General features: G+C 39.1%; 1 long non-coding RNA gene across 1 annotated transcript in view; it reads left to right on the top strand.

Moving 5' to 3' along the window:
• The first annotated feature begins 236 nt into the window (after positions 1-236).
• LOC123586740 overlaps positions 237-12,132 on the top strand; it is a 360,359-nt gene continuing 348,463 nt past the window's right edge. Inside the window, exon 1 of the long non-coding RNA XR_006706918.1 lies at positions 237-401. This is a non-coding gene — a long non-coding RNA (uncharacterized LOC123586740). The remainder of the gene's footprint in view (positions 402-12,132) is intronic.

Below are 12,132 nucleotides of genomic sequence, written 5' to 3'. Positions count from 1 at the left end.
ATATAGAACATATAACATATATAATGATCAAATTAGATAATTGCCTCAGGTTTAAGAAGAGGAAAGCAAACAGGAAAGCCTTACTAAGGGTATGGACACGTGGGTGGCACTTGAAACAGTTAAAATAGATTTTGGGTTTCTGCCTTCACAATCCTGTTCTGAGCCTATGGATTTACCTTCTTTGCTTCTCCACAGTCCATCAAAAGAAGCAAAATTATAAAAAAAAAAAAAAAAAAAAAGAAAGAAAGAAAAAAAGAAAAAAGGAGGAAATAAGAAAACTTCTATAGGACCACTGGAAAAGAGAGAAAGATACCACTGACACGAGAGAAATGTGGAACTTCAGGAATGTGTGCAACAGAGGAGATCAACTGAAGCAAAACCCGAGGAGACTTGAACAGCAGGTATGTTGGGGCCTCTTGAGAAGTAAGTGGATGATTCCTCATTGTAACCTGACAAGGTTTCTATTATAAACCAGTAGAGGTTTAAACAAGGGTGTGCTTCAGGGACAATCAGTGAGGGTAAAGTGACATTATTTTGGAAACTGTACCAGCGACACACATGGTAAGTTTCCCTAGGTTTTACTTTCTATGGGTATTTTACTAAATGAAGAACTTATAGGCCAAGGAGGAAATAAAAATAAAAGTCAATGGCTATTTAGAAATTATTAAAAAGGGGATAATTACATATGAAAATCTGTGGGATTTTGTCAAAGCCATACACAGAAAATAATTCAAATCTTAAATTTATTTCTTTTTTTAAACATGTTTATTTATTTTTGAGAGAGAGAGAGAGGGGGGTGGGGAAGGACAGAGACAGAGGGGGTAGGACACAGAATCTGAAGCAGGCTCCAGGCTCTGTACTGAAAGCAGAGAATCTGATGCAAGGCTGGAACCCATGAACTGCAGGATAATGACCTAAGCCGAAGTCGGACACTTAACCAACTGAGCCACCCAGGTGCCCCTTAAATTAATTTGTTTGTTTGTTTGTTTTTTAATGTTTATTTATTTTTGAGAGAGAGCACGCATGCGCACGTGTAAATCAGGGAGGGACAGAGAGAGACAGGGAGACAGAGAATCCCAAGCGGACTCCAGGCTCTGAGCTGTCAGCATAGACCCCGACCTGGGGCTTAAACCCATGAACCGTGAGATTGTGACTTGAGCCAAAGTCAGAGGCTTAACCAGCTAAGCCACCCAGGTGCCCCTTAAATTCATCTCTAATACAGTTGACCCTTGAACAAGAGGGGCTTGGGGGTCTCACTCTTTGCAATTGAATATCTGCATATAACTTTTGACTCCCCCAAAACTTAACCACTAATACTGTTGGATGGAAGCCTTACCACTAATATAAACAGTTGATTAACTCATATTTTGTATGTTGTATGTTGTATGTATACTGTATTCTCACACTAGAGTAAGCTAAAGAAAAGAAAATGTTAAGAAAATCGTAAGGAAGAAAAAACATTTAGAGTACTGTACTGTATTTATTGAAAAACCATCCACGTGTAAGTGGACCTGCTGCAGTTCAAACTCATGTTGTTCAAGGGTCAACCGTAGAAGAAAGATTGAAACTAAATTAACTGATCTATGTTTGTCACTTAATGGTTATGTGGAATGCTGTGTTAAGAAGGAGTCTGAGGGGCACCTGGGTGGTTCAGCTGGTTGAGCATCTGCCTTTGGCTCAGGTCATGACCTCACTTGTTGCTGTCAGCATGGAGCCCACTTTGGGTCCTCCCTTCTCTTCTCTTCCTACCTTTCCCCCCATTTGTGCTCTCTCTTTATCTCAAAAATAAACATTAAAAAAAAAAAAAGGATTCTGAAGGTGAATCTGTACTGATCAGGCAGCACTACTGTTAGTAAGTACTGACTTCAGAGTTCCGTAGAATTTTTAAAACTGAATAAAACTGTTAGGAGCCAGATAATTCCTATATTGCTCCAAAGCACAGGGTGGTGGGAAGTTTTCTCAATAATTTCCTGAGGCAAGCATAATTCTGATCCCCAAATCTGATGAAGAAAGCACTGAAAAGAAAACTAAAGGAAAATTTCAACTACAAAGATGTAGTTGCCTTAAATAAAATAGTTTAAATAGGTTTACCAGTAAACAGTTTAAAGTAAGCAGAAGCACTCTGTACAGTGAAATACGGAATTCTTGGCACCTACAAGTCAGAAAAGAAGCTCCTTTTAATTTGTGTGAAGCAGAAATTAAAGAACCTGTATTACAATTTACAGATAAAGTGGTGAATCATATCCCCTTAGCTCTGCTACCTGGTGGTATTCACATCTGTGGAATCATCTGTGGTGGTGTTATTGGCCCGTTACCACATGGGGTGTGTGGAATCACTCGCCTCCACATTGGAAATCTGAAAACCAGCTAAAAGCTGAAGTAGAACATCCAACACTTAATTGTGAATACTAAACTCTTTCGCCACTTACGTTTTGAGTTGGTTATCTGTATGTCTGTCTTAGTTCCTCTTGCTTTCATGACAAGAGAACTGTAATTATTCACCTTTGTTGCCACCTACTACAGACTTTTCTGTAAAGCAAGTGCTAAAAAAGTACTTGTTAGTTGAATCTAATCACAGGAGCTATAGTATAGTGAGAAGTTCACTGGTTTTGGGGACAAGGATTTGGTTTCAAGGCCAGGCTGCCACTGATGAACCACTTTTTGTCAGGTTACTGCCATCATGACTCAGCTAGGACATCCCCTTTGGGGAGCCGCCTTGACGCCCACTCTCACTAGCGTCCTAAAGGAGCTCACTCATGTGCTCCCGCAACCCTGGGCTTCCCTTTTTGGGGGCATTTAGCATTCTCACGTGTCTCCTCTGTGAGACAGTGAGTGCTTGAGTTTAGTTACTATCCTCTTCATCCTTGCATGTTCAGAGACTAGCTCTGGTCAGGCACATAGTAAATGCCAAATAAGTTTGTTACATGGACGAATGATTTAACTTTTCTCTAAGCATTTTCTTTTCATTTGGAAAATGGGAATATTGATAATACAGGATGTCGAGGTTTCTAAGACTCTCCCTTATAAAAAAGTCTGGTCTTGGGGCGCCTGGGTGGCGCAGTCGGTTAAGCGTCCGACTTCAGCCAGGTCACGATCTCGCGGTCCGTGAGTTCGAGCCCCGCGTCGGGCTCTGGGCTGATGGCTCAGGGCCTGGAGCCTGTTTCCGATTCTGTGTCTCCCTCTCTCTCTGCCCCTCCCCCGTTCATGCTCTGTCTCTCTCTGTCCCAAAAATAAATAAACGTTGAAAAAAAAAATTAAAAAAAAAAAAAAAGTCTGGTCTTGCCTCCTTTAATAATAATAGCAATATATATTGTTTATTAAGCATCAACTATACAAGCCAAACACTGACCAGGCACTTTAATATGTTAGCATTGTCTCTTATCCTTACATCCCGTGAGACAGGTGCTATTATTCCCATTTTATAGATGTTTGGAGAAATTGCTCCAAATAAATAGCAGTCAAGACTGGCAGAGCTGGGATTTGAATTCTAATTCTGTCTACTTAGAATTTCAAATGTTTTTTATTATAGAATTGATGTCTCTATGGGAAATTCAGTTTGGGTTGTCATGGACAGGTCTCCTCATGGGTACCCTAGCTATGTAATTCTGGTCTGTAAAAGGTTGACCTTGAAAGATGAGCTAGTAAAACCTAGCCTCTAATACATTGCTTGACACATGTTAATTGCATGCTCATATCACTATTGAATAGAATAATGAATTAGTTAATTAATGAAAAACCCATGGATGGTATTAGTAATTTATGTAATAAACCAAAAGACCTTGTGTGATTGAAGAGATTTTAAATACCCACAACTTCAGTTCCGATGACAGGTGAATACTCCTGAGAAGATAAAACTGGAATCTGATTCTCATTCAATAGGTGAAAAATTGTGAAGCTGTATACTCATCTAGGTCATTTTATTAAAAATGAAAATTCCAAGATTTCATTCCCAGGATTTGATACACTCTCCTCTTGTGAATGTGGCATAAAATGCTTCATAAATTATGGAGTGTTATATATACTTAATGTATTACTAAGGATTTTTTTTTTTAAAAATGAAGGTTGGAGAAAGTATCCTTTGAGATCTATTGAATCTCAAGGAACAGAACAGGTCAGAGACCCAATTAAATCGGAAAAGAAAAAGGCTCTTTCATTAGGTGAAGGGAGTGTTTCTTTTGTCAGTATCTTCTCAGAGCAGGTCCGGTTGATTAAAATTTAACAAATAGATGGTTTTGTTATTTCAGGGTTGAGATATCTTTCGGTTACCTCAGGTGATAGCAGTCTATTGTCACGATGTCCTCGGAGTCTGCAAAAAGAGCCAGGAAACTGAGCAAGGCCACAGTGTCCCAGATCAGCGAGGGAGCCCAGGGTAATTCTACTTGTCATGTTGGTAACTCAGCACCTCTTTCGTTGCTTTCCCTCTGTAGATTTTTTCCTACCTCACCATTGATTACTTCTTCCATCTCTCCTTGTTTATGCCAAATGGCTTCTGCTTATTGCCTTGTATCTTTAAAAATACAAATAAGCAACATTTATGGAAGCTTACTGTATGCCAAGAACAATTTCATTTTTATACTCACGGCAACCTTTTGAGGTAGGAATAGGGTGTTCTCCTTTCCTGACCATTCATTATCCTGGTTTCTGCATTTAGTACACAGGGATGCAAAAGCCATCAGGATAGGACAACATCCACTAATGGATGGAGAGCCAATACGTTTTCTACTCATGACTGCCTCCCTGCTTAATATCAGTCCTGGTAATTAACTATCACTAATATCCAGGGCAAGTGTAATGCAAAGCTTACCGGCAATATTCACAAAAGATGCAGGATTTCATGAAGTTGAGGTCAACAGGAAAGGCATTGATAAATGAGGGTCTGAGAGTATGACAAGTTAACAGAGAAGAGAAAATTGACAAGGTCTGTGTTAATTTTGCTACGTGAAAACTGGTTTTGCTATTCTGCTATTCTGAGATATATTTTGAAAATGTTTGGTATGTGCACTGTTATATAATGAGTGTAGGCACTAACATAGGTCAGATTTTTATCCTTTTTGGGTCCCCCAGGGTTTTGTGGAATAAGAATTAGGCTCCTGGAACATAATGCTAGTGATTTTTGACTGATACATGCTCAGGGGGTTAGGGAAAGATGAATAACTACTTGGAGTCCTTAAAAACTGAAGGTCATCTAAGATTTATAAATGATAGACGCTATGACGAATTCTTCATAGGCCCAAATAGTCTCTTTAGTTTTTACTTTAAAGTCCTGGCTAATAGCATCTTAGTTTCATGAAGGATATTACAACTTGAGAGTGTTTTTCACATGCCTTATCTCATTTCATGGTCGTAAAAGTATATGAAGTAGAGAAGGGAAATAATGTTACTCTGTGTTAAAGGTGAGGACACTGAGACTTGTCTGATCTCAAGTAGTTAGTGACAGTCTAGTAGGAGAATAGTTTTTCTGACCCCTGGCTCAGTGCTCTTCCTAGTTCCCAGACTAGTTCCTAGACTAAGAAAGGGACAAAGAAAGGAAGAAAGAACGATATCGAACAATTACTAAACACCAACCACATGATTAATATGCTCTTTAAGAAAGTAAATTTTCAATTTGCATAATATATTTTCAGAATAGATGCTTTAAATTCATCTTATCAGTCCCTGTATGAGGAAGATCAACATCATCTCTATTTGATAAATGAAGAAATTCTAGAAAATCAAACAATGTAGATGCCCTGGAAAAATCAGTTGGCAAATTAAATAGAATAGTCATGTGTCTATAATCACGCAGTTGCTAGAATAAATAACAAAAGTGGAATTACCCAGACTAATTACCCCTTTTTACCCAGGGAAGCTTTTAAATTTTATCTGATTTTCACATCTTTTTCAGCAATCTGTTTTATAGCAATTTCTTTTCCTTTTAAAAATTGGTTTGTTAACTATGATAAGTCATATAGGTCAGTTCAATTTTTATACTTTTCTCTCTGAGAAAAATAATACTTAGTCCTAAGGATTTACTTAAAAAAACATAAATTAAAAAACAAAACAAAACAAGACAATACCAGCCAGGAGAGACTTCATCTTGGGCAATTGATAGCTGGTCATGCACTCACTGCTTCTCCTGTTCAAAATCAATGATCTATTTTACTTGTAATCCTAGTTTAGGCTGAAGGAATTCTTGGATGGGAAAGAACAATGATCAAAATTTTTGTGAGTCTACGTTTCTGGCTGTTGCCCTTTATTATTCTTTACATTTCAGTATTTAGAAAGAGTAGTTTCTGCAGCAAGGCTTGCAACTGGAAGTAACTGGAAGTAACCTGTGAATCTCTCCTGGGCAATTCTTTGAAGTGGAAAAGTCCTGAAGTTTGGACTGAGGTTATCCTATTACCCAGTTCACATTTAAACCAAATTTATTGACTGAAACATTTAGCTTATGAACCTCTTTTAGTAAGTTCCTGAAATAACCTAAAGCTTTTTTTAGACACATGTCCTTGCTCTGAGTGCTTATCAGAATGGCATTTTTGTGACTCCTGGCACATTAAGCTTTTCTGACTTTCCTGACTGGGTAAGTGAAGAAAAGATTCAGGATGAAGGGAAAAAAGAAAAAAAAAATGTCTCTGAAGGTAATTGGATCTAAGTCTAAGGCATAGTAAAAGATAGTGAAATGCGAAGTCTGACTTTAAAACAGAAAAGTATCTGTGACTTGCTGAGACCTTTATCAAGAGGCAGGGAGAACAGGCCATCAGTCCCTGAGAGTTTCTTTGGGATCGAAGTTCCCATTTTGTTAGGAAAAGCACATGCAGGGGAAAAAAAAATCCGTTCTGCTGAATAGGAAATAAGGGCTTGGTTTCCTCCCAAATTATTTTCTTTTCCCTCTCCCTGAAATTACTAATGGTTATAGTGTATCTATGTAATGGCCTGGGAGATAGGGTGGCGTTTAGGAGAGACATGGGGAAGACTCCAAAACCTCACGGTGACATTGTTTTTGACAGTTAAATTCTGAAATTAGTACTTAACAGATAAGAGCAGCTATATCGCTTTAAAGAACTGGTTGTCAATTGAGGTTAGTTTTGTGCTCAGGGGATATTTGGCAATGCCTGTGGACATTTTTGATTGGCTTAACTGTTCTTAACTGTTCTTAGCTGTTCTTCCTCCCCCAAACCTTGCTTGTACTCTACTCCTCCCTACCCCCAGCCAAACGTCTTTTCATTTAGTCTTATTGCAGTGAACTATGTCAAAACCATGAAGCAAAGTATTATCATGCATTGCAAAGGTAAATATTAACGGGAAACACAGGAGGGTGTGTGTGTTCTACCCGCGTTAGTGCATAGAGGTCAGTGATGCTGCTAAACATCTAACAGTGCACAGGAGAGCGCTTCACGATAAAGAATGATCGGTTTAGACGGGGCGCCTGGGTGGCGCAGTCGGTTAAGCGTCCGACTTCAGCCAGGTCATGATCTCGCGGTCCGTGAGTTCGAGCCCCGCGTCAGGCTCTGGGCTGATGGCTCGGAGCCTGGAGCCTGTTTCCGATTCTGTGTCTGTCTCTCTCTCTGCCCCTCCCCCGTTCATGCTCTGTCTCTCTCTGTCCCAAAAATAAATAAAAAACGTTGAAAAAAAAAATTAAAAAAAAAAAAAAAAAAAGAATGATCGGTTTAGAGGTCTCAACAGTGCTGAAGGTGGGAAACTGTTCAAAAAAAATTAAAAAAATTTAATGTTTATTCATTTCTGAGAGAGACAGAGAGAGACAGAGACAGAGACAGAGACAGAGAGACAGAGCACAAGCTGGGGAGGGGCAGAGAGAGAGGGAGACACAGAATGTGAAGCAGGCTCCAGGCTCTGAGCTGTCAGCACAGAGCCTGACGCAGACCAGACCACGAGATCTCATGGACCAGAGCATGAGATCATGACTTGAGCTGAAGTCAGACGCTTAACCGACTAAACCACCCAGGTGCCCCAAGAAACTCTGTTTTAAAAGAACAACTGGCTTTCCAGCTAGTGAACGTTGAATATAAAGGATTAAAAGTGTTCATATATCATTTAAAAAATGTGTCAATTGGAATAATGCAATTGAGAACATTTCAGGAAAAATTGTAAAAAAATATAAAGACAAAGTTTGCCAATGATTATCCAAGTGTTGTTCAGGGAAACTTTCACTCATTCATTCAACAAATATTATTAAATGCCCACAGCAAGCCAGACCATGTTCTAGGTGTTCAACATAAATTATGGAGCTATTTGGGGATTCTTTCCTTATTAAGGAAATGGACCCATAAGGCCATTAGATCAAATGTTATTAAACATTCAAATCATAAAATTAACTGCTCTGTCCCTCATTCTGAGCCTGTCCCCACCAAGCTCATCTGAAAATTTTGTTTCTGTGAAGCATGTGTCCAAAGAAATTGTATTATTTAGACCACATTCCTCTATGTGAAGTTGTCCACTGACATTAGTCACTTGTATGCTTGGTTTACATAAATTAACATTCCTGCGTTTTATCATTCTGGGACATTGGTGAGATAGTTTCTAGGTCCTACAGTAATTTACTGAAGTGCTGTAACATTGTGGACCCTGAATGAGTGGTCATCTTATTTTGTCTGGGTTCTTACTGTTGCTCAATATGTACCTTAATTGAGGGTGGCTCAGTTGGTTAAGCATCTGACTTCGGCTCAGGTCATGATCTCATGGTTTGGGAGTTCAGCCCCACATCAGGCTCTCTCCTATCAGCACAAAGTCAGCTTCAGATCTTAGGTCCCCCTTTCTCTCTGCCCCTCCCCCACTTGTTCTCTCTCTCTCAAAATAAATAAATAAACTATAACCAAAAACATGTACTTTATTTTATTTATTTATTTTTAATTTTTTAAATGTTTTTGTAATGTTTTTTTTGTTTTGTTTTTTTTAATATATGAAATTTATTGTCAAATTGGTTTCCATACAACACCCAGTGCTCATCCCGAAAGATGCCCTCTTTAATACGCATCACCTCCCCTCCCCTCCCTCCCACCCCCCATCAACCCTCAGTTTGTTCTCAGTTTTTAAGAGTCTCTTACGCTTTGGCTTTCTCCCACTCTAACCTCTTTTTTTTTTTCCCTTCCCCTCCCCCATGGGTTTCTGTTAAGTTTCTCAGGATCCACATAAGAGTGAAAACATATGGTATCTGTCTTTCTCTGTATGGCTTATTTCACTTAGCATCACACTCTCCAGTTCCATCCACGTTGCTACAAAGGGCCATATTTCGTTCTTTCTTATTGCCACGTAAAAAACATGTACTTTAATTGAACTTATAGCAGTAAATTATTTTAAGGGCTAGGAAAATAGGTTAAAACATTAAACTTGTTCTTGGTGCTTACAACTTCCTTTACTGAGATGTTGTTAGCATTATTTTGTTTGTTGACTGAGATTTGTATAGACTATTGTAATCATAAATTCAATAATTTTTATATAAAGAGATATTAACCAGCTCCAAATAATGCCCTTTAATTGACTCCCTGCAGCATTTATTGTTGGAATATTTACTTTTGAGCTACTCTCATTTTGACTTTCGTTATCATTTAAATTCATTTGTATTCAAGTTACAACCCAAACAGAACGTACAGTCTGAAGGTGTATACGGGAGTCTGTAACTTCTTGGAAACTTGGAGGCACCTTACATAGTGTGGGTACTCCTGGTACTACTAGTCAGTGATATTGCCTACTGTTTACCCAGCATGCACTAGGCATCAGGGGCTTTGTAGCAGTTCTCTTGTTAATAGTGTGTGTTCAGATTTATTATGTGTTATGAAGTGTAAGTGAAATGATCCAGGGTAGAGTTTAAAAAATGCTAATATTCTTTACTATAAAATGAATATGACTCTAAATCTCTATTTTATAATGTGTGGCAGCCTATTTTTTTCTTTTTCATCTCCAGATATCCTCATGGACCCCAGGGTTACCTACTTAGTCTGATGAGGTTGTCCCAAATTTCTATCTCCTAAAGATTGGGAGTGGGCCGAATGGTATCATTTTGAGCACTATTACACATGTTGCTGCTCTGGGAGTCCCTTCTGAAGCCTTGGTGGTCTGGGCAGATGGAGCAAATCCCTTTCACTAACATTGCTGCCAACCCACACAACCTACCCTGCTCCTCAGGGGCCGAATCAGGGCTAAAAGTCATCAGCTGTAATCTGTGCTCAGAATCTGTGCTCTCTTACTAGTTTCCCATAAAAAGGAGGACAATCTTGCTGTAAGACTTCAACACCCAGCCCAGTAATCCACAGGATATTACCCAAGGTCTTGTCCCACTGGCAACTACACCAGAAATAGCCTTTCATGGTAGGTTTTGTTTATCTCTCTCTGGTGATCCTACATTAGAGGTAGAAATATTTACTGCATCTCCTTACCATCAACTGAGACCTCCCTAGGCTTTTTTATCCCAGTGTTTGGAAGAACTCAGCTTATTTGTAACTTTTCCTTTGTAAAGGATCTGAAAAACAGAGAATGCTCGCTGATGGTCATCTTTCAGATTTAACCAGTTTGTTAGGGTAAGAGCTTAGTTCACTGAACATGTGTCTTGTTTAATATTCCACAAGACCAAGGAACTAACTAGAAGTACAAAGTGAAGATCTACCAAGCTCATCCTGGCTTATTAACATCCTGGTAACTGTTAATAAGCCTTGATTTTAAAGCAGAATAATATGTCTGGGACAAATACTAAAGTGGATAGGACATCAGGACAACAGTGACGAACCTGGACCAGCCAGGCAAACTAGGATGTGAACTTATTCTGAGAAGGGTCTTGATCACAACCAGAAAAGAGAAAAAAGATCAATATTGCTGAAATGTATTGAGCAATGAGAGAGAGCTGCATAGGATGAGATCACGTAGGTAGAGATGAGACAGTGCAGGGGCTTCTAGGCCATGGTGAACATTTTTTATTTTGTTTTAGGTGTGATGAAAAGTCACCAGGAGATTTACACCAGGAAAGAAACATGATATGATTTGCATTTTTATTTAATTTTTTTTTTATTTTAGAGAGAAAGTGTGGGTGGGGAAGAGGCACTAAGGGAGAGGGAGAGAGAGAATCTCAAGCAGGCTTCATGCTCAGAATGGAGCCCGATGTCAGGCTCAAGCCCAGCACCCTGGGATCATGACCTCAACTAAAACTCAAGAGTCAAATGCTCAGTGGACTGAGCCACCCAGGCATCCCCTGATTTGCATTTTTAAAGGTCCATTCTTGTTTTTTATGGAGTATAGAATATTTGGTGCAAGAATGATAGATGGACAAACAGGAGGAGATTTTAGTAGCATGCGTGAAAGACATTGATGGCTTGGACCACTATGATAAAGAATGGAAAGAAATGGTTAGAGTAGGATATGTTTTTAAAGTTAAGACTTCTGATGAGTTTAATTTGGGATATGAGAAAAAAAAGAAGAAAGCTAACTATTAGGCTTCTGGCTTGAGCAACTGGGTAGGCTGTATATAGTGTATTAATAAGGGGAACATGGTAGAAGAACCTATATGGAAGAAAATCAAGAGTTCAGGTTTGAACATGTTAAGATGGAAATGAATGCCTTTTAGACAGAGAGTTGAGGGGAGAGGTCAGAGGTGGAAATAGATATTTGTAAGAATGAAGTGCATGAGGTGGTATTTAAAGATGTGAATGAGCTGAGAAGTAGCAGCTGGTTAGCCAGGAAGAACACCAGACAATGTGGTGCCACAAAGGGAGAAGATGTCTCAAGGAGAAGGGGTTGTAAAATAGCTGAGTGCTTGAGATAAGGGAAAAGAAGTGACATCAGTTAGGACGTGTTGGGGGTTTTGGTGATCTTGCTTAGCACAGTTCCTGTAGAGTGGTGGTGACAAACTCCAGTTAGATCAGATTGATGAGAAGCTAGGAAGCAAGGAAATGGAGAGAATGACTTTAGACATCAATCTGGAGAATTATTTCTGGGGAAAGAAGCAAAAAAAAAAAAAAAAAAAAAAAAGGGGAGGAGTTGTAGCTGCAAGGAGATGTGATCATGGGAACGTAATTCTCTCTCTTCCTCTCCTTATCCATTTGTCTGTCTGTCCGTCCATCCATCCATCCACCCATCCATCCATTATTTATAATTATCAATTTGAGAGAGGAGGAGGTTACTGTATGCCTTAAGTCCTTGAAAAGATGT

Source organism: Leopardus geoffroyi, chromosome C3, assembly GCF_018350155.1.
Source record: "Leopardus geoffroyi isolate Oge1 chromosome C3, O.geoffroyi_Oge1_pat1.0, whole genome shotgun sequence".
NCBI classification, from domain to species: Eukaryota; Metazoa; Chordata; class Mammalia; order Carnivora; family Felidae; genus Leopardus; species Leopardus geoffroyi.
Note: the sequence above shows the minus strand (reverse complement) of the source record. Positions and strands in the feature narration are given on the sequence as shown.